The sequence below is a fragment of the Lampetra fluviatilis genome, chromosome 3 (assembly GCF_964198595.1).
Source record: "Lampetra fluviatilis chromosome 3, kcLamFluv1.1, whole genome shotgun sequence".
NCBI lineage: Eukaryota > Metazoa > Chordata > Hyperoartia > Petromyzontiformes > Petromyzontidae > Lampetra > Lampetra fluviatilis.
This window is the reverse complement of record NC_136277.1, coordinates 30,279,232-30,303,515: the sequence shown is the minus strand read 5'-3', so window position 1 is coordinate 30,303,515 and position 24,284 is coordinate 30,279,232. Positions and strand designations below refer to the sequence as shown.

At 52.7% G+C, this 24,284-nt stretch overlaps 1 long non-coding RNA gene across 1 annotated transcript in view; it reads right to left on the bottom strand.

Annotated features, from left to right (window-relative positions):
- Window positions 1-12,556: 12,556 nt before the first annotated feature.
- Window positions 12,557-24,284, bottom strand: part of LOC144949744 (uncharacterized) — a 66,875-nt gene continuing 55,147 nt past the window's right edge. Inside the window, exon 4 of the long non-coding RNA XR_013640303.1 lies at window positions 12,557-12,583. This is a non-coding gene — a long non-coding RNA (uncharacterized LOC144949744). The remainder of the gene's footprint in view (window positions 12,584-24,284) is intronic.

The window sequence follows — 24,284 nt, the reverse complement described above, 5'->3', positions numbered from 1 at the left end:
GCGTGTCTGTCAATCCATAATAGAGGCGTTTTGGGTTGAATCGCGTAAATATATAAATGTGTCGTTAAACCCGCCACCACCCGACACAGTCAACTAGTAAGGGTTGTCACGTAAACAGAACGTGCCAATTCGTCACTAGAACAGCACACAAACCTGGCTGTCGCCTGATGAAGCTAGTTGTAATTACTGGCGAAACGTCGTACTCAGTTTGTAAATGTTGTGGCTTGGCTCACCAACACACAACCGGTGTGCTGTACTAGTGACGAATTGTCCACGTTCTGTTTGCGTGACAACCCTTACTAGTTGGATGTGTCGGCTGGTGGCGGGTTTTAACGACACATGTATATACTTACGCGATCTAACCCAAAAAAAAGCCCCTCTATCATGCATGATATTGGTCGCGAAAGCCTCCTACGTGTTATATTATCTGTCAATGTTTGCTTGTAAGACTGGGAGCTGTGTAGATAGAGATAAGTGTGGGGTTGGTCTCGCCCCTGTGTGTGCACTTCTCGTGCGGATGCCGGCTACGAGCTCACGGCGCTTGCCCCAAACATTCTGTTGGAGGCTACACGGGGGAGCTTTGTCTTTGTAGCCTACACCAGGCCTAAGGCGCGCCTGCGCAGGCGCGCGCGTGAGTAGATGACGACGAAGATGATGATCGCGACGATCACGACTGTGGCGCTCCTGCGGGTGACGATGATTAAGATGACAGCGATGATGATGACGCTCCTGCTGCTCCTGCTGCTTCTACTGTTGCTGACTCTGCTGCAACAGATGATGATGATGATGACGATAACGCGTCTGCTGCTGCCTCTGCTGCAACTGATTATGATGATAACGCTACTGCTGCTGGCTCTGCTGCAACTGGTGATGCTGATAATGATGATAACGCGTTTGCTGCTACTGCTTCTACTGTTACTGGCTCTGCTGCAACTGATGATGATGATAATGCGTCTGCTGCTGCCTCTGCTGCAACAGATGATGATAACGCTACTGCTGCTGGCTCTGCTGCAACTGGTGATGCTGATGATGATGATAACGCGTCTGCTGCTACTTCTTCTACTGCTACTGACTCTGCTGCAACTGATGATGATGATAACGCGTCTGCTGCTACTGCTTCTACTGCTGCTAACTCTGCTGCAACTGATTATGATGATAACGCGTCTGCTCTTACTGCTTCTACTGCTGCTGACTGTTGCTGCAACTGATGATGATAACGCTTCTGCTGCTACTGATTCTACTAACGCTGACTCTGCTGCAACTGATGATAACGCTTCTGTTGCTACTGCTTCTACCGACTCTGCGACAACTGACGATGACGCTTCTGCTGCTGCTGCTACTGACTCTGCAACAACTGATGATGATGATGATGATAACGCTTCTGCTGCTGCTGCTTCTACTGACTCTGCTACAACTGATGATGACGCTGCTGCTGCTGCTGTTACTGACTCTGCAACAACTGATGATGATGATGATAACGCTTCTGCTGCTGCTGCTTTTACTGACTCTGCTACAACTGATGATGACGCTTCTGCTGCTGCTGCTACTGACTCTGCAACAACTGATGATGATGATAACGCTTCTGCTGCTGCTGCTTCTACTGACTCTGCTACAACTGATGATGACGCTGCTGCTGCTGCTGTTACTGACTCTGCAACAACTGATGATGATGATGATAACGCTTCTGCTGCTGCTGCTTCTACTGACTCTGCTACAACTGATGATGACGCTGCTGCTGCTGCTGTTACTGACTCTGCAACAACTGATGATGATGATGATGATAACGCGTCTGCTGCTACTGCTTCTACCGACTCTGCGACAAGTGACGATGACGCTGCTGCTGCTGCTGCTGCTGCTGCTACTGCTGCTGATGATGATGTCGGCATGAGCCAGCCCGGCTGTATTGGGGACAAGGGGCTCTTGGCTGGGCGGAGAGGAGCCGCGATGAGCCGCGACTCGCGGTGCCTCCCCGGGCGGCGTGGGAACGAGGGCGCAGTCGGGTTCACAGTGCGGCTCCCACTCCCCTCTCCCTCCCCTCCCTCCCCTCCCCCCTCCCTCCCTCCCTCCTCCCCCCTCCCTCACCCGGCAATTAGAGCGGATTTGAGCCTCGCGGATTTGCGAGCGCGGAGTTTAACCTCTGTTGCCAGTTTAGGTTTAAAAACGAAAAGTGGAAAATAAAAAAATAATTCATCCACACACACCCACACACACTCGCTCCCCCCCCCCCACTCCAACAACACGGACAACACACACAGTTATGGGGGGGGGGGGGCGTGATGCGTGTGTGATGATACTCGCGAAGTGTGCGCTGATGCTTGGGTGAGTGTGGTGGTGGTGTACGATGTTGGTGTGATGTTTCTGTGTGACGCGTGTTTGCCGTGGGGAGAGTGCGCGTGGCATGCGTACGATGTTGTGTGGTGTGCGTGACGTGATTAGTACGATGTGTGTGGTGTGTGTGTGTGTGGTTATGGGCAGCTCGTGCGCTGTGCAAAAGCACCGTCACTCGGGAGACAAAGGCGGCCGTGGGTGCCACTAGCCACACCTGTATCACAAACACACCTCCACACTGTTCTACGACAGAAATGCGTCCGCTAACTCCCAACCCTCGATCAGGACAACAACAGTCGCCACCAATCGCCTGCCAGTAGCCACAAACAGAATCAGCATATGTATGTATGCCGGAGAAATCCGATGAGCTATGAAGCTCTTCTTCACAGATGTCTCCAGTCGGGGCCCGGTAAGAACGTCACAACAACAAACAGTACACAAGCGCATGGCAAAGTAGTGCAAAGTCCAGGAGAGTTAAACAAATTAACCCAGATTTGAAGCTTTCGTGACTGTAGGAATTACTCTTTGGTCCTTTCGGTAAAGTCACGTAGAAAGAAAATACATTAAATAACAGAGGACGACGTTTCGATTGCAACACAAGCAGCCGTCATCAGGTAGAAGTAAAATTTAGAGAGAAACACACAACATAGACACACAGAGGGCTCTGTGTGTCTATGTTGTGTATCTCTCTCTGTGTGTCTCTAGGTTGTGTGTCTCTGTCTGTGTGTCTCTGTGTTGTCTCTCTCTGCTTGTGTGTGTCTCTCTCTCTGCTTGTGTCTGTCTGTGTGTCTGTGTTGTGTGTTTCTCTCTGTGTGTCTATGTTGTGTCTCTCTCTGTGTGTCTCTGTGTTATCTCTCTCTGTGTCTTTCTCTGTGTCTATGTTGTGTGTGTCTCTCTCTCTGTGTCTCTGTGTGTCTCTCTCTCTGCGTGTGTGTCTCTGTGTTGTGTGTCTCTCTCTGTGTCTGTGTTGTGTGTCTCTCTCTGTGTCGCTGTGTTGTCTCTCTCTGTGTGTCTCTAGGTTGTGTGTCTCTTTCTGTGTGTCTGTGTTGTGTGTCTGTCTGTGTGTCTGTGTTATCTCTCTCTGTCTCTCTCTCTCTCTCTCTGCGTGTCTGTCTGTGTGTCTGTGTTATCTCTCTCTGTGTGTCTCTCTCTGTGTGAGTCTCTCTCTGCTTGTGTCTCTCTCTGTGTGTCTCTAGGTTGTGTGTCTCTCTGCTTGTGTGTGTCTCTGTGTCTCTCTCTGTGTGTCTATGTTGTGTGTCTCTCACTGTGTGTCTCTCTCTGTGTCTATCTCTGCTTGTGTCTCTCTTTGTGTGTCTCTCTCTGTGTGTCTCTCTGCTTGTGTGTCTGTCTGTGTCTCTATGTTGTGTGTCTCTCTCTGCTTGCGTCTCTCTCTGTGTGTCGCTGTGTTGTCTCTCTCTGCTTGTGTGTCTCTCTGTGTGTCTCTGTCTGTGTGTCTCTCGCTGTGTGTCTCTAGGTTGTGTGTCTCTCTCTCTCTCTGTGTCTCTCTTTGTGTGTCTATGTTGTGCCTCTCTCTGTGTGTCTGTCTGTGTGTCTCCGGGTCTGTGTGTTGTCTCTCTCTCTTTCAAATTTAGTTCTACCTGATGACGGCTGCTTGTGTTGCGATCGAAATGTCGTACTTTATTATTTTATTAATTTATTTCTACGTGACTTTACCGAAAGAACCAAGGAGTGAATCACCCAGACGCACAAAGTCAAACTCAACCATCCCCATCCCACCAAGCGACGCCAGCCGGAGGTGTTCACTTCAACAACCCAAATAATCGACGGCGTCTGTGCCAGCCTAGGTGCACACGCACGAAGCTTCGTCAGCGACGAGCGAGACGCCCCAATTAGCGGCATCCCAATCCCCGTCACGCGCTCCCCCACCTCGCCCGCATCATCGCTTCCCTGTGGTCTATTTGTGTGTTGCCGCTATACATCTCTGTGTCTGCCGCTATGCATCTCTGCGTCTGCCGCTATGCATCTCTGTGTCTGCCGCTATGCATCTCTGTGTCTGCCGCTATGCATCTCCGTGTCTGCCGCTATGCATCTCTGTGTCTGCCGCTATGCATCTCTGTGTCTGCCGCTATGCATCTCCGTGTCTGCCGCTATGTATCTCTGTGTCTGCCGCTATGTATCTCTGTGTCTGCCGCTATACATCTCCGTGTCTGCCGCTATGCATCTCCGTGTCTGCCGCTATGCATCTCTGTGTCTGCCGCTATGCATCTCTGTGTATGCCGCTATACATCTCCGTGCCTGCCGCTATGCATCTCTGTGTCTGCCGCTATGCATCTCCGTGTCTGCCGCTATGCATCTCTGTGTCTGCCGCTATGCATCTCTGTGTCTGCCGCTATGCATCTCCGTGCCTGCCGCTATGTATCTCTGTGTCTGCCGCTATGTATCTCTGTGTCTGCCGCTATGTATCTCTGTGTCTGCCGCTATACATCTCCGTGCCTGCCGCTATGTATCTCTGTGTCTGCCGCTATACATCTCTGTGTCTGCCGCTATGCATCTCTGCGTCTGCCGCTATACATCTCTGCGTCTGCCGCTATGCATCTCTGCGTCTGCCGCTATGTATCTCTGTGTCTGCCGCTATGCATCTCTGTGTCTGCCGCTATGCATCTCTGTGTCTGCCGCTATGCATCTCTGTGTCTGCCGCTATGCATCTCTGCGTCTGCCGCTATGTATCTCTGTGTCTGCCGCTATGCATCTCTGTGTCTGCCGCTATGCATCTCTGCGTCTGCCGCTATGCATCTCTGCGTCTGCCGCTATGCATCTCTGTGTCTGCCGCTATGCATCTCTGTGTCTGCCGCTATGCATCTCTGTGTCTGCCGCTATGCATCTCTGTGTCTGCCGCTATACATCTCTGCGTCTGTCGCTATGCATCTCTGCGTCTGTCGCTATGCATCTCTGTGTCTGCCGCTATGCATCTCTGTGTCTGCCGCTATGCATCTCCGTGTCTGCCGCTATGCATCTCTGTGTCTGCCGCTATGCATCTCTGTGTCTGCCGCTATGCATCTCCGTGTCTGCCGCTATGCATCTCTGTGTCTGCCGCTATGCATCTCCGTGTCTGCCGCTATGCATCTCCGTGTCTGCCGCTATGCATCTCCGTGTCTGCCGCTATGCATCTCCGTGTCTGCCGCTATGCATCTCTGTGTCTGCCGCTATGCATCTCTGTGTCTGCCGCTATGCATCTCCGTGTCTGCCGCTATGCATCTCTGTGTCTGCCGCTATGCATCTCTGTGTCTGCCGCTCGGCTCGGCTCCCTTCTTTCTCCATCTCTCTCTGCCGTCTCTGCGGCAGCGGCAGACGCCAGCGGTTGTCGGAGCGCCGCGCAGCGAACGCGTGTGCGCTCGAGTCAGATTCTTCGTGCAGGGACCACCGACGAACGGTGACGGATTGTCCGGAGCGGTCCACGGGACGTCTGCCCTCTAGGTCGACTCAGTCGCACACGAGTAGCCCCGGGCGCGGCGTGTAAACATCGCCACGAAGAAGGCAAAGGTGGCCGTGAGTCTTCATGAGTCCTCGTTCACGGCGCTTGCCCTGAAATGTCTATGAAGGCTATACGGGGGGGGGGGGGGGGTGGAGGGGGCGGTATTTGTCTTAACACACAATCAGTGTTGAGTGTCGTCGTGGAGAATGTAAGTAGAGCGATCGGGGAATAGGCGAGGAGTGGAGAGTGATCAGTGAACGGGGATGAGTGGAGAGTGATGGAGGAATGAGCGCAGAGTGGTCGGGAAATAGCGGTGAGTGGAAAGCCATCGGGGAATGGGGAGGAGTTGAGAGTGATCAGGGAATGAGTGGGGAGTGATCGGGGAATTAGTTGAGAGTGATCGGGGAATGAGTTGTGAGTGATCGGGGAATGAGTTGAGAGTGATCAGGGAATGAGTGGGGAGTGATCGGGGAATTAGTTGAGAGTGATCGGGGAATCAGTTGTGAGTGATCTGGGAATGAGTTGTGAGTGATCAGGGAATGAGTTGTGAGTGATCAGGGAATGAGTTGTGAATGATCGGGGAATGAGTTGTGAGTGATCCGGGAATGAGTTGTGAGTGATCGGGGAATGAGTTGTGAGTGACCGGGGAATGAGTTGTGAGTGATCAGGGAATGAGTTGTGAATGATCGGGGAATGAGTTGTGAGTGATCGGGGAATGAGTTGTGAGTGATCAGGGAATGAGTTGTGAATGATCGGGGAATGAGTTGTGAGTGATCAGGGAATGAGTTGTGAGTGATCGGAGAATGAGTTGTGAATGATCGGGGAATGAGTTGTGAGTGATCAGGGAATGAGTTGTGAATGATCGGGGAATGAGTTGTGAGTGATCAGGGAATGAGTTGTGAGTGATCGGGGAATGAGTTGTGAGTGATCGGGGAATGAGTTGTGAGTGATCAGGGAATGAGTTGTGAATGATCGGGGAATGAGTTGTGAGTGATCAGGGAATGAGTTGTGAGTGATTGGGGAATGAGTTGTGAGTGATCGGGGGATGAGAAGAGAAGAGATGATGAAGACGATGCTGTCTGAAGATGCCCTCTGCGTAATGGGCGTGGGTTCCCATAGGGAGCTGTTCACACCAATGGGTGCTTAAAGATATCCTCCTTCAGCCCCAATGCCCCTTTGAATGTCTTGGCGGTAATCCACCAGGCTGGCAGATGCTTGCAACAATAGTTCTTGAAATTATTCAATCTTTAAATCAACGTTCTGTATGATAGCAACTCAAATAGGGTAGCTTGTTTTTTTATGGGCAACTATCGTTAAAGCAACGGTAACTCGGGTCGATTGATAGAAATATTGAGAAATATAAAATCTTGACTGAAAGCTTTTCGTGACTGCTGGAATTCATACTATTTGGGTCTTTCGGTCAAATCACCGAAAGACCCAAAGAGTATTGAGAAATATTGTTTTTACAGGTAGGAACAATAGGTTTCACACTGCCCACCAGGGATTATTTGTCTGTCTGTCTGTCTTGCGTATCCGGAATTCCGCCCACCCATGCACCTCCCCACCGAACACCGAGCTACGCCGCGATTGGTTGACGATGTCGGGGAGGGTGGGGGGGAAGGGTAAACACGCCCACTCATCCAACTGCCCCCCCCGCCCCGAACGCCGCGCTGGCAGGGGTATCTGTCCCAGGTGCGCGCGTATGTGTGCACGAGTAATTGGCAGGCGCTCACTAACAGCACTTGCCCCAACAGTCTGTTAAGATGCTATATGGGGATCCTTTATCTTTGTTATGATTAGCGGTGACGGCTACCATCAGTGGCGAGTGTACCTGCAAGCAGTCACAGACCACTACCCTTCCTCCCCTGTGTTGTCTCATGCTTAACTTGAGCATCGGTACTTGCAAGCGTCAGCAGCACTGGGGAGGCAAAGGCGGCCGGGCATGATGTTCTTGATCTCGCCACACACAAAACACGCTCGTGCTACGTGCAGGCTGTGTGTGGGCGCCGCGGTGGCTAGGAGATGTTAACTACCTCGCGTGGTATACAGGAGGTCGTGGGTTCGATCCCGACCCTGACGCCTGCAGCTGTATGTTTGGAGTTTGCGTGTTTCTCTCGCTCATCATCATCACGGTGGCTAGGAGATGTTAACTGCCTCGCCTGGTGTGCAGGAGGTCGTGGGTTTGATCCCGACCCTTACGCCTGCTGCTGTATATTTGGAGTTTGCCTGTCTCTCTCTCATCATCATCACGGTAGCTAGGAGATGTTAACTGCCTCGCCTGGTGTACAGGAGGTCGTGGATTCGATCCCGACCCTGACGCCTGCTGCTGTATATTTGGAGTTTGCCTGTCTCTCTCTCATCATCATCACGGTAGCTAGGAGATGTTAACTGCCTCGCCTGGTATACATGAGGTCGTGGGTTCAATCCCGACCCTGACGCCCGCTGTATGTTTGGAGTTTGCGTGTTTCTCTCTCTCATCATCATCACGGTGGCTAGGAGATGTTAACTACCTCGCCTGGTGTACAGGAGGTCGTGAGTTCGACCCCGACCCTGACGCCTGCTGCTGTATATTTGGAGTCTGCGTGTCTCTTTCTCTCATCATCGTCACGGTGGCTAGATGTTAACTACCTCGCCTGGTATTCAGGAGACCGTGGGTTCGATCCCGACCCTGACGCCTGCTGCTGTATGTTTGGAGTTAACGTGTCTCTCTCTCTCTCCTCGTGGTCGCGTGCATTTTTCTCCAGGTCCTCCGATTGTATTTGGCTACTACTCTACATTTCCACGTGATAGGCCACTTCGTTGAGCTATGATTTGTGGCCAGGTCGCTTCTGAAAAAGAGCCATACAGCTCAGTGGGCATTACTTGGTAAAATACAAAAAAGTTTAGTTCATGGTTTAGATGTGCTCGCTGACAGTTGTAGAGATTCGTGTTTGTCTTGTGTCTTGTGACACGAGTTCAATTCCTGCCCACGGCTGCCAACACTCAGTGACGATTATCTGAACCGGTCTTGGGGGCCTCCTCCCCTAGGTCGACTCGGCCTCAAATGAGTACCTGGTGTGGTGTGTGGTAAGCATAGCTACGAGGGCCGGCCTTAATAGGTGCTCGCTAACAGCACTTGCCCCGACAGTCCTGCTGAAGGCTGAAATGGGGGATCGTTGTCTATCAGCACGTTTGTGGTAGGCCATCACATAGACCACGTTGCCGCACTAATGATGAACACCTCCGTAATGACAGCGGCGAGTAAAGAGTTGCAGGCAACTGGGTTGCAGCTTCACCTCCAACTTTAAACCGTGACCTCAAGACGCAGTCGAGGAGTAACGAAGACAAAGCTAAAGACAAATATAGCCCGTATAGCCTGTAACAGGATGTTGGAGCAAGAGCTGCTAGCGAGCGTCCGGCCGTCTTTGTCTCCCCCATGTTTGCACAGCGCCACGAAGTAACTCATTTAAGGCTGAGTTAGCCTAGGGGGAGGCCCAGGACCTGTTGAGATGTGGAATTGATTGACGCGCACACAGCCGCATACACCACCTCGATGGAGGTTAAAAGGATACACACACGTGTATGCATAGAGACTCGTTCGCTTTATTGAATGTTACGTGGGACATCTCAATGATGGTGATGATGATGATGAAATCCATGGTTAACACATATATACTAATTTGTTATCAATCTTACAAGCTATTGCATAGTCGTAACGCAAATACCCATTAACCCCAATTGTCCATTGCATTTATCTCTCTGTAAATGTCTTATTTAGCACGGTAACAAATAGACTGCGTTTAATTGCACGTAATTTAGTGATATGTGTTATACCTCCAACAGTGCTATTTGTTACTGGCCGCACGGCGTTTTGAGCCGTCGGACCACGTGCTCTCAGCAATTTTCACAATAACTAATGTAACATCCGTCACGATGTTCGCCATAACATTCGTAAAACAAAAGAACAGCGAATATCATTGAAACCGTCAATAATACAAAACTGTGGTTAAAATAATTTATTTTCCCTTTGAAAACATACCCCGCGAGCACAAAACATTCACGCACAAATATCTCCTTCGACTACTTCCTATCACCAATGCTTCGCGTCCCGTCAATTGTTGAGTGGCCACACGAGACAAAGATTCCCCCGTACAGCCATAACAGACTTTATTGGGACACGTGCTGCGTCGTGAACGCCTACGAAGGCCGGCACTTCGCCCGATCGCCTTTGCCTCCCGAGTGGCGATGTTTACACAACAGCGCCGTGTACCCCATTTGAGGCTGAGTTGACCTCGGGGAGGCCCAGGACCGGTTCCGATTAATCGTCGCCGAATGTTAGTGGCCGCGCTGGGGCAGGGAATCGAACCCGGCGCGCCGGGTTCGTAGCGTAGCGCGCTGATCGCTGCACCACCGCTCTGCGCAGGCACGACACGTGACCTTGAACCTGAACTCCCCTAACCGCAGAGTTTCCCTGGCGCGCTCACTCCAGGGCTGGCTGGACGCATGAGCCCCTGACCCTAAAGCTCCACGTGGAATCACCAATAACGCGATAGTGATGATGATGACACGAACCCATCCCATATTTAGTTAAAATTAACTAACAAAACCTCTATACATTCGTCAATAACACCGTTGCCTTAAAATTAAACGAATATATACGTGAAATAGGTGACGTTTCGGGCAATGTCCCTTCTTCATATCACATGAATAGAGAGGCCAGGAGAGTTGATGACGATAATAATAGCAATGAGAGTTGGAGACTGAATTTGTTCACACCACGTGGGAGGTCCGATGAAAATGTAATGTTTTAAATAAAAAAAACAATCTGATGAAACCAACGTTCAAATAGGTGCACGAATAGTTAGTTCCGCCTAACAGTGGCTATTGGAAAAGAGCATAGGGAAGAAAAAAAAAACCTTCAAAACTAAACGCAATGGTTTCACTTGATTGTGCACCACTGCCCATCAAGTAATTGTTGTACTAATTAGGAGCGGTGGCGCAGCGGTTAGCGCATTACGGTACGAACCCGGCGACCCGGTCCTGTGAGAACCACCGCCAGCCCTTCACCAAACCGCACTGACCAGCGTGGTGAAGTAAGGTCAAAACGACCCCTATGATAAGTATAGGGAGGTCTTTAACCAGCAGTGTATCGATTAAGGTCTCGAACATGTTGATGAAAACGTACTCTAAGCGTTTATCATTTTCGGCATTAACGCAGGTGTGTTTAAAACCTTCATCTTAATTCCTGCAAGAAATTGATACCGTAGGTAAACGGGTGCCATTAATTAAAAAAGGGTCCCATTGCAATTGTTACTGTTCGTCAATCGATCACTGCCCTGTGTGTGTTGACAATGCATCTTATTTATTGTTGTTTTTGCTGTTTGTTGCTGCAAGGGAGATCTAGGGATCTTCTGAGTTAGGTTTGTGTCTTTCTTAACCACTTCGTAGTCTCTTCATATATATATGCATGTGTATGCTATTTTTAAAGTGTGATTATTATTTGAATATACTATTCTATATTCTTGGTTCTTTCGGTAAAGTCACGTAGAAGGGAAATAATAAAATATAATAATAATGATGACGATTGCTTGTGTTGCAATCGAAACGTCGTGAGAATTAATTTGTTTTCTTTTTTATCATTGTATTATTATTCTCCTACTACGTGACTTTACCGAAAGAACCAAGAATATGAATCCCTGCAGTCACGAAAGCTTTAAATCGAAATACTATTTTATATTTATTTTGTACTATACCAATGGCTTACATTTCCCGTAATCTTGTGTAATCACGCCACGCGCTCTGAGGCAGCTTCTGAGAAGGCGCACTGCGCGTTTCTGTGCCCGACTCGTGCCAATTGCCCAGCCGACCACTGTTAAATAAAACAGAATCAACACTTCAACCCACACGCCTCTACCCGTCAGTGGCCAGGGCTGTGTGCCCGCTACTTAGTCAAGCTAAACTCGACGTGGTTTTTTTCCCGCCGTAAGATTATTCTGAGAACTAAAAATAAAAATAAAACAACAAAAAGAAGTATTACAATTTTTTAAAATCGTCAAAAAACACTGACCTTGCAGAGAAAAACAAATAGAACAGACGTTTCGGGCAATGAGGCAGGACTATTGCCGTTCTGTAATTGTACTGTACTCTGTGGAGGAGTGTTATCAACGATAATCGAGTTTTCATTTCATTTAGAACTTTAAATCATTTAACTCGCGCTTAACACATGCGCCATGGCGCGTGTTCCATGCATCGTAGCACGTGCACACATTGACGAGTGTATACGCCACAATGCAGCCTTCCTTGTGACCGACGCGTGGGTACCCACACACGCACGCACACGCACGCACGCACACGAGTCAACGCACGCATCCGCGAACAAAGATAGTCCTTGCGACGTTGTTCTTGCTGCTGCTGTTGCCGATGTTGCCGATGCTGATGGTGCTGCTCTTGTGGTTGGCGGTTATGGAAGTCGTTGGTACTTTCGGTTATCTAGCTTTATGACGGCCAGACACACTCATACAGCTAGATAACCAAAGATACCACCTACTAGAAACCTCCTGCAGCGTGCCGCGCCCGCTCCGTGTAGTCGCCTTGTGCAGCAGCCCCCGTCCGTGTAGCAACTCCCGTATAGCAGCCCCCGTGTAGCATCAACCGTGTAAGAGCCCCGTACGTGAAGCAGTCCCCGTGTAGTAGCCCCAGGTAGGAGCCCTGGTCCGTGTAGCCCCCCGTGCCCTCACCGCCCCTCACCCCCCCCCCCCCCCACAATAATTCCTCTCCCCGTGCATTCCGTCCGGATTAAGGGGTCTGGAAACCGCCGTCGATGCCGCGCGCCACTTGCCGCAGCTTCTGGATGGGAAAGCAGAGAGATGCAGGGGAGACATCGCGAGGCGTTAGACACGCAAGGCGTTAGACACCGCGAGGCGTGGCGCGGTGCGCACTCACGTCCGTGCTCAGGTGCCCGTAGGCCGCTTGCACGTGGCGGTGGGTCTCGTCGCGTTAGAGGCGATGCGTTGTGTGTTACACAAGGTATGCACACAAAGATAAAGATCCCCCGTATAGCCTTAACAGACTGTAGGGGCAAGTGCTGTTAGCGAGCACATATGAAGGCCGGCACGGCACACGAGGGGGTGGGTGGCCAACACCACGCCCGACCGCCTTTGTCTCCCCAGTGGCGATGTTTGCACACCGCACCAGGTACTCATTTAAGGCTGAGTCGACCTAGGGGAGGCCCAGGACCGGTTCAGATAATCGTCACTGGTGTTAGCCGTGAGCGGGAATCGAACCCTGGTCGTCAGGTTCATAGCGCAGCGCGCTAACCGCTACACTACCGCTCCCCACGCACACAGACACACGCACACAGACACACGCACACAGACACACGCACACAGACGCACAGACACACGCACACAGACACACGCACACAACTCACGCGCGCACGAGTTGAACGCGATGGCTGTGTGCGCACGCGCGCGCTCCCGGTTGTGTGCACGTAACATAAGCAGTGTCGAGTACCCTGAGCGGTGTGTAGATATCACCGCTTGGGATACAATGGTGGTGAACACGCACCAACCCCCACCCAGTGTGCCGTTTCTGGCCTTCATAGGTGCTTGCTAACTGAGCACTTGCCCGAAAAAGTATGTTAAGGCTATTCATCGCATCTTTGTCTCTCTCTCTCTCTCTGCGTGAGAAGTGCGCATGAGAGCGAGTGCGTGCAGTAGAAACGGTGTGTCTAAGAGAGTACCGTGTGTGTGTACGCGTTGTGTGGTGTGTGTGTGTACGCGTTGTGTGTGTGTACGCGTTGTGTGTTGTGCGAGCGAGGACGTTAGAAGGAGAGCGTGTACACGTGTACGTTCGATTGTGTGTGAGTGAGAGACAGCGTGCGTGAGCGTGCATGCGCCTATGCGTATATGTGTGTGTGAGAGCGACTGTGTGTGTCTGTGTGGGAGTGTGTGTGTGTCTGTGTGGGACTATGTGTGTGTGTCTGTGTGACAGAGAGAGGCACAGAGACGGAGAGACACAGGAGAGAAGCACCCGGCACAGAGGGCTCAGCACGACAGCTCGCCGGCGAGGGGGCTATCAGCGGTGTTCTAGTCCTGCTCCCGCACCTCCGATTAGCACGGCTGGGTACGTACGGTGCGAAAGAAGTTCAACGTACATACACAGCCCCCCCCCCTCCTCCACCACGAACGTTCCCTGCGACTTCAGGATGGGTGGCGGAAAGGGGGGGGGCGGCACACGCAGCAGTAGCCGCTGTGGCCGGTGAAGACGATCGCTTCACCGTGCAGCGAGCGCGTCATTCAAGGCGCTCGCGGCACCGCGCAACTCACCCACCCACAATCGTGCAGCCCACGGCACCTCCCTCCTCCACCATCACCCAACCTCCCTCCCTCCCTCCACTCCACCCCCCCCCTCTATTTCCATCTCCCATCCAAGCTCCCTTCCCCTCCCTCCATCCCTCCCATCTCGGGCGCTCCCGTCGGATCGCAACGTAATGCACGACGCATAAATGGAGCGGCAACGTTACCATTTTCGTCCGCTCGACGTTCATCCCGACAATAAATCAGCGCGGCGACGCGCTCCGGTGGCGGTGGTGGCTGCGGTGGTGGTGGCGGTGGTGGTGGTGGTGGCTGCGATGGTGATGGTGGTGGTGGTGGCGGAGGCCGATCGCGGTACGAGGAGGCCCCGTGCCTAGGCCCCGTCTCGCGTTGCCGTTCCCAGCCGCGGAGGACCGCAAGAAATCCGCACGAGGGAGCCGCCGCTTACCGCCCGCCCCTGCCGCCGCCGCCGCCGCCGGCAGGGAGAGAGAGAGCAGAGAGAGAGAGAGAGCTCCAATTCGCGAACGTTGGAGGCCCGAGTATAAATTCAACCTCCCCCCACCCACCCACCCACCACACTCCACCCCTCACCCCCCCCCCCACCCACTTACCGCCCTCGCCGGGTGAGCGAGAACGCGACACAGAATCGTCGAGCGATATTTTCGTGTCCGGGTCGGACGATGGAACCGCTATCGGTGTCGCGATGATGATGCCGCTGCTGCTGGTGGTGGTGTGGTGGTGGTGGTGAGGATGATGGAGGAGGAGGATGATGGAGGAGGAGGAGGGCGATGGTGAGAAATCCTGCGAATGGAGAGACGCGGCGCGCTCGCTCGCTCTTCTCCTCCCCGCAGAACGCGAGAGACGGAGGCAGCTTGAGACCCCCCCCCACTCCCCTCCCCTGCCCACATTCATCGCTCCCCCCTCCTACCACCTCCGCCCTCGCCGCCCCCACCACCACCACCTACTCCACAAAAACCACGGCCTCCTCCTCCTCCTGCTCCTCTCGATTTCACTCTGCGCGGTCCCCGTTCCCCCACACCGCACACCCGGCTGTGCACCGCACCAGCCAGTCGCCTCGGCTCACACATAGCCCCCCCCCACCACCACCACTCCCTATCACCCCCCCCTCTCTATCTCTCTCATTCCCTCCCCCTTCCTTCCCCTCCATCGCCCGAAGCCAGGCCCTCATTCACCTCTCCTTCCCACCGAGTCGAGCGGCAATCGGCGCTGAACCCGCCCCTGGTGCTGGCCCCGAGCTCCGTTCGGCTCAGCGCGGAAGGGCGAGATGAAGGAAGCAAGAGATGGGGTGGAGGAGGAGGAGGATGATGATGATGAGGAAGAGGATAAGGTGAATGAGGGCGGGTGCAGCGGCCAGACTGGGTGACCGGGATCATGATGTCATGTGATTGTGGAATCTTATTATCAAGCGTGACTGAGCCTTTCGCATTCATACGTCTTGGCGGCTTTGGCTTGGGGTTGTTGTTGGGGGTGGTGTGGGTGGCGAGTCGTGGAGGGAGGGGGTGGTGGGCACGCTGTCAAGGGGGTGGGTGGGTGGATGGGGGGGTAGAGGGAGGTGGAGCCAGAATGCGAGGAGGTTCGAGGGAGCTGTGGTCGGTCAGGATTCGTAGAGGGAGTGGACGTCTGGCGTGGCTGTGGCTGGATGGGTGTGGGTGGCGAGCGGGGGGGGGCTTAATTTGGGACATTGACACGGGGGGGTGGTGCTGGGGAGGCGGGCTGATCGGAGTTGATGGGTGAGCCTTTGGGGTTGAACGTCAAATTGCGTGTTGCGTGTGGACTTGACCACGTGTAGCGGACACAGCCCCTGCTCCTCCCTCTCCACCTCCCCTCGATCTCCCCACCACCACCACCTCGCTCACTCGCTCGCTCTCTCGAACGAGCGAGCGACGCCTCTGCTTGTGAATAATTATCAATGGCTAATGCCGCGCCGATTGAAACCCGCGCGCACTTTCCTCTGCGCGGGAGCCGAGCCGTGCAGAGAGTTCGTTTCTCGCTTCGCCGTTGTGATCATCATCAGCAGCATCATCATCATCATCATGTTGACGGCGACAACGACGAGGAGGAGGATGATGAGGACGAGAAGGAATATGAAGAGGAGGGAGGGGGGCAGAGTAAACACCATCACAGACCACCCCGTGCCTGTGATGGTGACCTCGCATATAGAAGAGTGGCGGTGGTTTACGAACCACACCGACCACGCGAGTTCGACTCGGCCTCGAATGAGCACCTGGGCGCGGTGTGACGTTAAACGTCGAACACTGGGGAGACACAGGCGACCCACAGGCCCGTGGTGCTGCCCCCCCCCCCTCACTTGTGTGCCGTGACGGCCTTCGTGGGTGCTTCTCGCTAACAGCACGTGCCCTCGCAGTCTGTTGAAGGCTACATGGAGTGATCTGTGCATACAGAAGACGAGATGGGGGAGGAGGATGATGATGAGGAGGATGAAGCGGAGGCAACAATGATGAAGCGGTCGCTTAAAAAAAAACTTAAATTCAACGCCACCAAGATTGCATCGCCTAGGTCGGCTCGCCCTCAAATGAGTACCTGGGTGCGGCGTGTGGTTTTGTTCGTGCCGTGTTGTTCGTGTGGCGTTGTTCGTGTGGTGTTGTTCGTGCCGTGTTGTTCGTGCCGTGTTGTTCGTGCGGTGTTGTTCGTGCGGTGTTGTTCGTGTGGCGTTGTTCGTGTGCTGTTGTTCGTGCCGTGTTGTTCGTGCCGTGTTGTTCGTGTGGTGTTGTTCGTGTGGCGTTGTTCGTGTGGTGTTGTTCGTGCCGTGTTGTTCGTGCCGTGTTGTTCGTGCGGTGTTGTTCGTGCGGTGTTGTTCGTGTGGCGTTGTTCGTGTGATGTTCGTGCCGTGTTGTTCGTGCCGTGTTGTTCGTGCCGTGTTGTTCGTGCCGTGTTGTTCGCGTGGTGTTGTTCGTGCCGTGTTGTTCGTGCCGTGTTGTTCGTGTGGTGTTGTTCGTGTGGTGTTGTTCGTGCCGTGTTGTTCGTGCCGTGTTGTTCGTGTGGTGTTGTTCGTGTGGTGTTGTTCGTGCCGTGTTGTTCGTGCCGTGTTGTTCGTGCTGTGTTGTTCGTGCCGTGTTGTTCGTGCCGTGTTGTTCGTGCCGTGTTGTTCGTGCCGTGTTGTTCGTGCCGTGTTGTTCGTGTGGTGTTGTTCGTGCCGTGTTGTTCGTGTGGTGTTGTTCGTGCGGTGTTGTTCGCGTGGTGTTGTTCGTGTGGTGGTGATGGTTGGCTGAGCGAGCCGTGGCTCGTGCGTGTCCCGACACGGAACGAGAGCCCGGACCTCGCAGAATGGAACCGTTACGCTTCGTGCAGATATGAGTGGGGGGACATTGAACGGTGCTGCCTTGAATAGATATCGGAATTTAATCGATTATATATCCTTCATTGAATAGGTATTGGAATGAATAGATTAGATATATTTGATTAAATAGTTATCGGAATGAATAGATTACGTATCTCTTTGATTGAATGGTTATCCGAATGCAAAGATTTCTACATTTTATTGAATAGTTACCGTAATTAATAGATTATATATTATATTACATAGGTATCGGAATTAATAGATTTTAAATATATTTGATTCATTAGTTATTGGAGTGAATACATTCTATATATTTTTTTATTGAATAGGCAGTCACGAAAGCTTCAAATCGAGATGATATATCTTTTATTGAATGGTTATTGGAATTAATAGATTATATATATTTGTTTAAATGGTTATCGGAATGAATAGATTATATATATTGTATTGATTATTTATCGAAATTGAATACATTATATATCATTTCATTTCGTCAAACAAACCGACGCGATCCGCCGTGTGGTAAAACAATGGACAATATTTTAATAAATAAAACCATTCTTTACATAATGGAACGTTCACAGAATATAAATAAATTAAAAAAGATGAATTCGCCACCGATAAAAAAAACCCCGTCGTTAATTATAGGACACATTTTATTTTTTACGCTTAATCTGGGATGTTTTTGGTTTGTTACGTTGTAAGTTGTCTGTGACCCAAAGTCTACGACTGAGGGTCCGAGGCTGGGGATTGGAGCACCGACCCTGGCCCGGGTTCATCGTTGGGGCGCAAAGCCACGCGGGCGGGGGGGGGGGGGCAGCCGTTGGGCACCCTTAGGAGGGCCGCGTTAGAGTCGCGTTAGAGCGGCGTTGGGGCAGCTGCGTTAGGGCCGCGTTAGAGCCACGTAAGAGCTGCGTTAAGGCCGCGTTAGAGCCGCGTTAGAGCTGCGTTAAGGCCGCGTTAGAGCCGTGTTAGAGCCGCGTTAGAGCTGCGTTAAGGCCGCGTTAGAGCCGCGTTAGAGCTGCGTTAAGGCCGCGTTAGAGCCGCGTTAGAGCCGTGTTAGAGCCGCGTTAGAGCTGCGTTAAGGCCGCGTTAGAGCCGTGTTAGAGCCGCGTTAGAGCCGCGTTAGAGCTGCGTTAAGGCCGCGTTAGAGCCGCGTTGGAGCCGTGTTAGAGCCGCGTTAGAGCTGCGTTAAGGCCGCGTTAGAGCCGCGTTAGAGCCGTGTTAGAGCCGCGTTAGAGCTGCGTTAAGGCCGCGTTAGAGCCGCGTTAGAGCCGTGTTAGAGCCGCGTTAGAGCTGCGTTAAGGCCGCGTTAGAGCCGCGTTAGAGCCGCGTTAGAGCTGCGTTAAGGCCGCGTTAGAGCTGCGTTAAGGCCGCGTTAGAGCCGTGTTAGAGCCGCGTTAGAGCTGCGTTAAGGCTGCGTTAAGGCCGCGTTAGAGCCGCGTTAGAGCCGTGTTAGAGCCGCGTAAGAGCTGCGTTAAGGCCGCGTTAGAGCTGCGTTAGAGCTGCGTTATAGCCGCGTTAGAGCTGCGTTAGAGCCGCGTTAGAGCCGTGTTAGAGCCGCGTTAGAGCCGCGTTATAGCCGCGTTAGAGCTGCGTTAGAGCCGCGTTATATGCGCTAGGGCCGCGTTACAGCTGCGTTAGAGCCGCGCTATGGCTGTGCTATGGCTGCGTTAGAGCTGCATTAGAGCCGCGTTATATGCGTTAGGGCCGCGTTAAAGCTCCCCCCCCCCCCTCTAATATCTTGGGTTCTCGTAATTGGCCACAGAAACAAACACGGGCTACCTCCTCCACCCCCCCCCCCCACTCGTGACCCGCACGGCGCTCTAAGCGCAACGTGCATCCGCATTGCGCTCTTCGTGAATCCCACGCAAGCGTTTCTTCGTCGTCATCGTCATCATCAGCAGCAGCAGCAGCATCGTTATAATTAGTAAACCATGATCAATCCGCTGTTTGATGGAGGCCCATCGCGAGCGATGCCCGGCAAGTTGCGTGCAGCGTGTTAATCCGCGGGGCGTCGCGGCGCCACACCAAAGCGCCTGACGCAGGCGCTCTTAGTTGGACGGGAGACAATTATAGCCAGCTACGACGCTCGAGTGTGACGAACTTACCCCGAAATAAATCGATTTTAACTCTCGATTTAAAGCTTTCGTGACTGCAGGGATTCATCTTCTTGGTTCTTTCGGTAAAGTCACGTAGAAGGGAAGTAATAAAATAATAAAAAATAAAACATAATAAAATAATTCTCACGACGTTTCGGCCACAACGCAAGCAGCCGTCCTCAGGTGAAGACCAGGTCTGTCGGGGAGACAGCGTCTGAAACGGACGGCTGCTTGCGTTGTGGCCGAAACGTCGTGAGAATTATTTTATTATGTTTTATTTTTATTATTTTATTATTTCCCTTCTAAAACATAATATTTTATTATGTTTTATTTTTATTATTTTATTACTTCCCTTCTAAAACATATTATGTTATTATGTTTTATTTTCATTATTTTATTACTTCTCTTCTACGTGACTTTACCGAAAAAACCAAGTAGACGATTTTAACTCATTCATTTAAAACATGGTGGGCGGGGGGGGGGCAGTGGGTGGGGGGGGGTGTCCACAAGGCACCACGTCGATTTCTTCAACTAGAATTTCCACATCGTTTGTCATCGTCTGTGCCAGGCGCTGTTCCCGAGCACAAATCCAAAGCCGCCACCGCTCAGCAACCCACGCCCGGCTGCCTTTGTCTCCCCCCCCCACGCCTCCCCGTGCTGACGCTTACACAACCGCAAGCAGACAGACTACTCATTTAAGGCTGAGCCAATCTAGTGGCGGTCTAAGTTTTGAGCGGTGGAAAGAGGAGGAGGGTGGAGGTGGGTGGAGGTGGGCTAGAGGGGAGCGGTGGGGTAAGGGGGGAGGGTGTGTGGTGGTGGAGGGGGGGTTGTGAGGGTCCGGCTGGGTGCGTGTGTAGGTACGCAAATGGGGGGGTGGGGGTTCCATGACCCCCGTCCAGACATCCGCCAGTGGCGTGAGAACAGCGAGGGGCGCCAAACGTCGCCCGAACGTCCACGCGCCTCGGCCCCAGCGGCACCCCGGAGCCCGCTGGGGTTTGTCCGCGCGCCTTGTTTCGCATACTACGAGACCCCCGTTCCGTCGGCCACGGACCGCTGCTTTTTAATTTTTTTTAATTTTTTTGCGTGAAGGCTGAAAATAAAAACCCCGTTTCCTGCCCGAGCGGGCGAGCTACAGCAGCGTCGCTGCTGTCGCTGCTGCTGCTGCTGCAGCTGCTGCAGCTGTCGCCCGCCCGAGACGGTGACAGCAGGACGCGTAAGTGCACGCGCTGCATTACGTACGGCACGCGAATACGTGCCGTTGTTTATTTGTTCGCTGCGTTAATTGTGATCGTCGCGCGCACGCGCACCCCACCGCCTCCCCCGTTGAAGGCCACGCGCGGCCGTCTTGTCTCTCTCTCACTCTCACGCTCGGCTCTCTCGTCTCACGCTCTCTCACTCTCTCATTCTCGTCTCACGCTCTCTCACTCTCACGCTCGGCTCTCTCGTCTCACGCTCTCTCACGCTCTCTCGTCTCACGCTATCGTCTCACGCTCTCACTCTCGTCTCACGCTCTCTCACGCTCTCTCGTCTCACGCTCTCTCTCACTCTCGTCCCTCCCTCCCCCCTCCAATGCATTCGGCACCCCCCGCCCTTGAGATGTCGAGAGAAGCAAAACAATACATGCTGAGATGTGCAAGGATGCTGATGATGATGATGCTCAATCGGTAACTAAGAGCGACGGGCGATTCTAATTCATGATACAATGAGTCAGAGTCGTTAGCAGCGGTCGTAGCAAGCGGTAGCAGTGCAGTGGCGGCGCTATGGAGTTGGTGTACAGGCGGTGCAACTGCACCCGGCGCCGTGCTGCCACCAAATAGGTTGAGGGAGGGAGGCGGGCATTGGGATTTAGGACTCCATTTCATACCTTGCACCAGATGGATGCCATGACGGTGGTGGTGGTGGTGGTGGTGCGATGCAGGTGCCGTTGACACGTGTGTGTGTGTGATATGCGTGTGCGCGTTGTTGTAAGTGCGAATTGTACGTGCGGATTGTACTTGCGAATTATTAGTGTTCTGTCATAGGTGGTCTTTCTGATGGAGCGACGTAGACGGGATGGAGGACGGGGGTGGAAGGGGAGGCGGGGGGAAGGGGAGGTGCGGGGGGGGATGGAGGGGGGGGGTTTCGGCGTTCGCGTCCATGAATTCTCCAGAGCCGCGCCTCTCAGCGTCTCGCCATCGCAGTGGCGATGTCAGAGCGAGCGAGCGAGAGCGAAGATGGCGCGCGATGCAGACACGGAGAGGATGGTAAATCAACCCCCGAGAAAAACATGCCTCTCCATTCATCACGCCAGCCCTGCCCTCTCCCTCCCTCCATCTACACCCCCCCCCAGCTCGTCCTCCCGCTCTCAGTGCCTTCGCTCCCTTCTTCAAATCCACCACCACCCGCCCCCCCGGCACGGCGCGCATCGGCTCGAGCCGGCTCCACGCACGCACGTGTCCCCTGCCGCGCTGCGATTCTCGCTGCTATTAACTCGCTGCGAATAGTACAAGAATGGGACTTGGTAGTGTCACTCCGGTAATCGTTGATGCATTTCGCGTCTGTCATCGTTCAACCCGCCGTATGCCGTCGTCCGGCCAAAGCCACCGCTGCGAATGTCCGAGATCACCAACAGGCTGCGCAAAACACCGCTCCCAATGTCAGTATCACCAACGCCACTAGCAATCACCACCACCACCTCTACCGCTGTCACCACAACTATAATCAATATGATCACGATCACCAGTCACGGCCATCACTCCTACAAAGATTACCACCAACACCACCAATCTCATAATCACCGTCGTTACTATCACCATCATCATCATCATCAATACTGCCATCATCTCTACTACCCGCGATCACAATCAAAATCACCGCCATCATCACTGGCACGACCATCACCGTTAACAATATTTTCACCACAATGCGACTGCTACCATCACCGCCACTATCACCAAGCTCATGATCATCATTACCCTCGCATCCTCCACCACAATTATCACGACCACTGCCATCACTATCATCACAATGACGACCACAATTACTATCATCATTGCCACCACCTACATTACTACCACCACCATCATCACAATCACCAATTATCATCACTGCCATCAGTATCATTGAAATCATCATCACCATGATCCACCATCATCATCACGACCACTTTCACCCTTATCACCGCGACCGCTACCATCACCACGACTGCCATCACCACTACTAACACACATCCACTTACTCTCTCACCCATTCTCTCTCTCATTCGTACATTGCCCAGCGGGCAGCGAGGTTCTAATCAAGCGGCCGCCCTGATCATCACTGCGCGTGCAATCACGACAATAATAGCCGCCGTCTGCTTAACAGTGGACGTTAAAGATCGCCTGGCGTCCTTCGAAAGAATCGACACTGTGTGTCCGCGTCACGACTCCAGTAGTAGGACGTGCACTTCCTTCCCAGGGCACCCTCGCGAACGAGACTCTCTCCTGGTCTCCCAGCGTTCTCACCCCCAGGCTCAACAACAAAACATCAACTCGAACATTCACCCAACCCAGCCCACGCATCCCTCCCCTCCGTGCCGTCCCCCCCTCCCAGACACCGATTGCAGGCGGACGAATCCTCCTGCGCGAGACTGCGCTTGGTCGTTACCTCCCTCCCCTCCCCGCACGACACACACACAGATTCGACGGTAACGATGTCACAGCACAGAACACAGAGAATCTCAGAAATTAACCTAATAAATGACCACAACGTGTGTTATTTACTTGACTTAAAGCTTTCGTGACTGCAGGAATTCATATTATTGTGTCTTTCGGTAAAGTCACGTAGATAGGTTCAAAGAAAATAATAAAATAATAACAGAAAACTACGACGGTTCGATCGCAACGCAAGCGGTCGTCTTCCTGACTTTACCGAAAGACCCAAGAATATAAAAATGCGTGTTAAATATATTTTTCTCTCTCTCTCTCATCCACATATAAAATTGTCTACATGTATTAAACACACGCAGACTAATAGTGAGACGTGTTAAACACTGTGGACAGAAGGGAGTGAGGCTGCATGCGGGGCAGGACACGTGATGGCCAGTGGTCACGACGGCCAATGGTCAAGAGTAATAACGGAACGGCAGCCAAGGAATGGAGCGCGTCCGATAGTGCACCCCCCACCATCACCACCACCACCACCACCGCCGTGAAGGAGGAGATGGAGCGATGGAATGTGTTATTATAAAAACGGTATAACTATCAACGAGTTTCACCTTCCCGGATGAGGCCCACTGAACTATTCTGCTCGTTTTTCAGAAGCGACCTGGTCCACAAACGATAGCTCGAACAAGTGGCTCATCGCGCGAATAATTTTTCGCAGCCGAATATGTTGATTATAAACGTAAAGGGGAAAAATAAAACCCGAGGACCCCGGAGAAAAATCCACACGCCCACAGGGAGAACATGCAAAGTCGAAAAAAATATATATATAAATAGGCGTCAGGGTCGGGATCGGGATCGAACCCACGACCTCCTGCATACCTGGCGAGGGAGTTAACACCTAGCCATTGTTGGCAGGTGAGCGGAGGTGGCGGCGGCGACGGCTTGGTGAGGCCATCATCCAGCCAGCAGTAGACTGACCATGGCTGATGATGCTCACGATGACGACGATGCAATGTTCCGAATGGCGTGACGCACCGCGGAGCTCGGCTCGTCAGCGTGTGGTTCACGAAGCCCCAGAATGTTCTTGGAAGGCGACTGCCATCACCGCGGGATGAGCACGTGCGCCCCGTTAAAATAGCTCGTTTGTAAGTTGTGCAGAATTCCTTAAGGAGGCTGATGTACTCC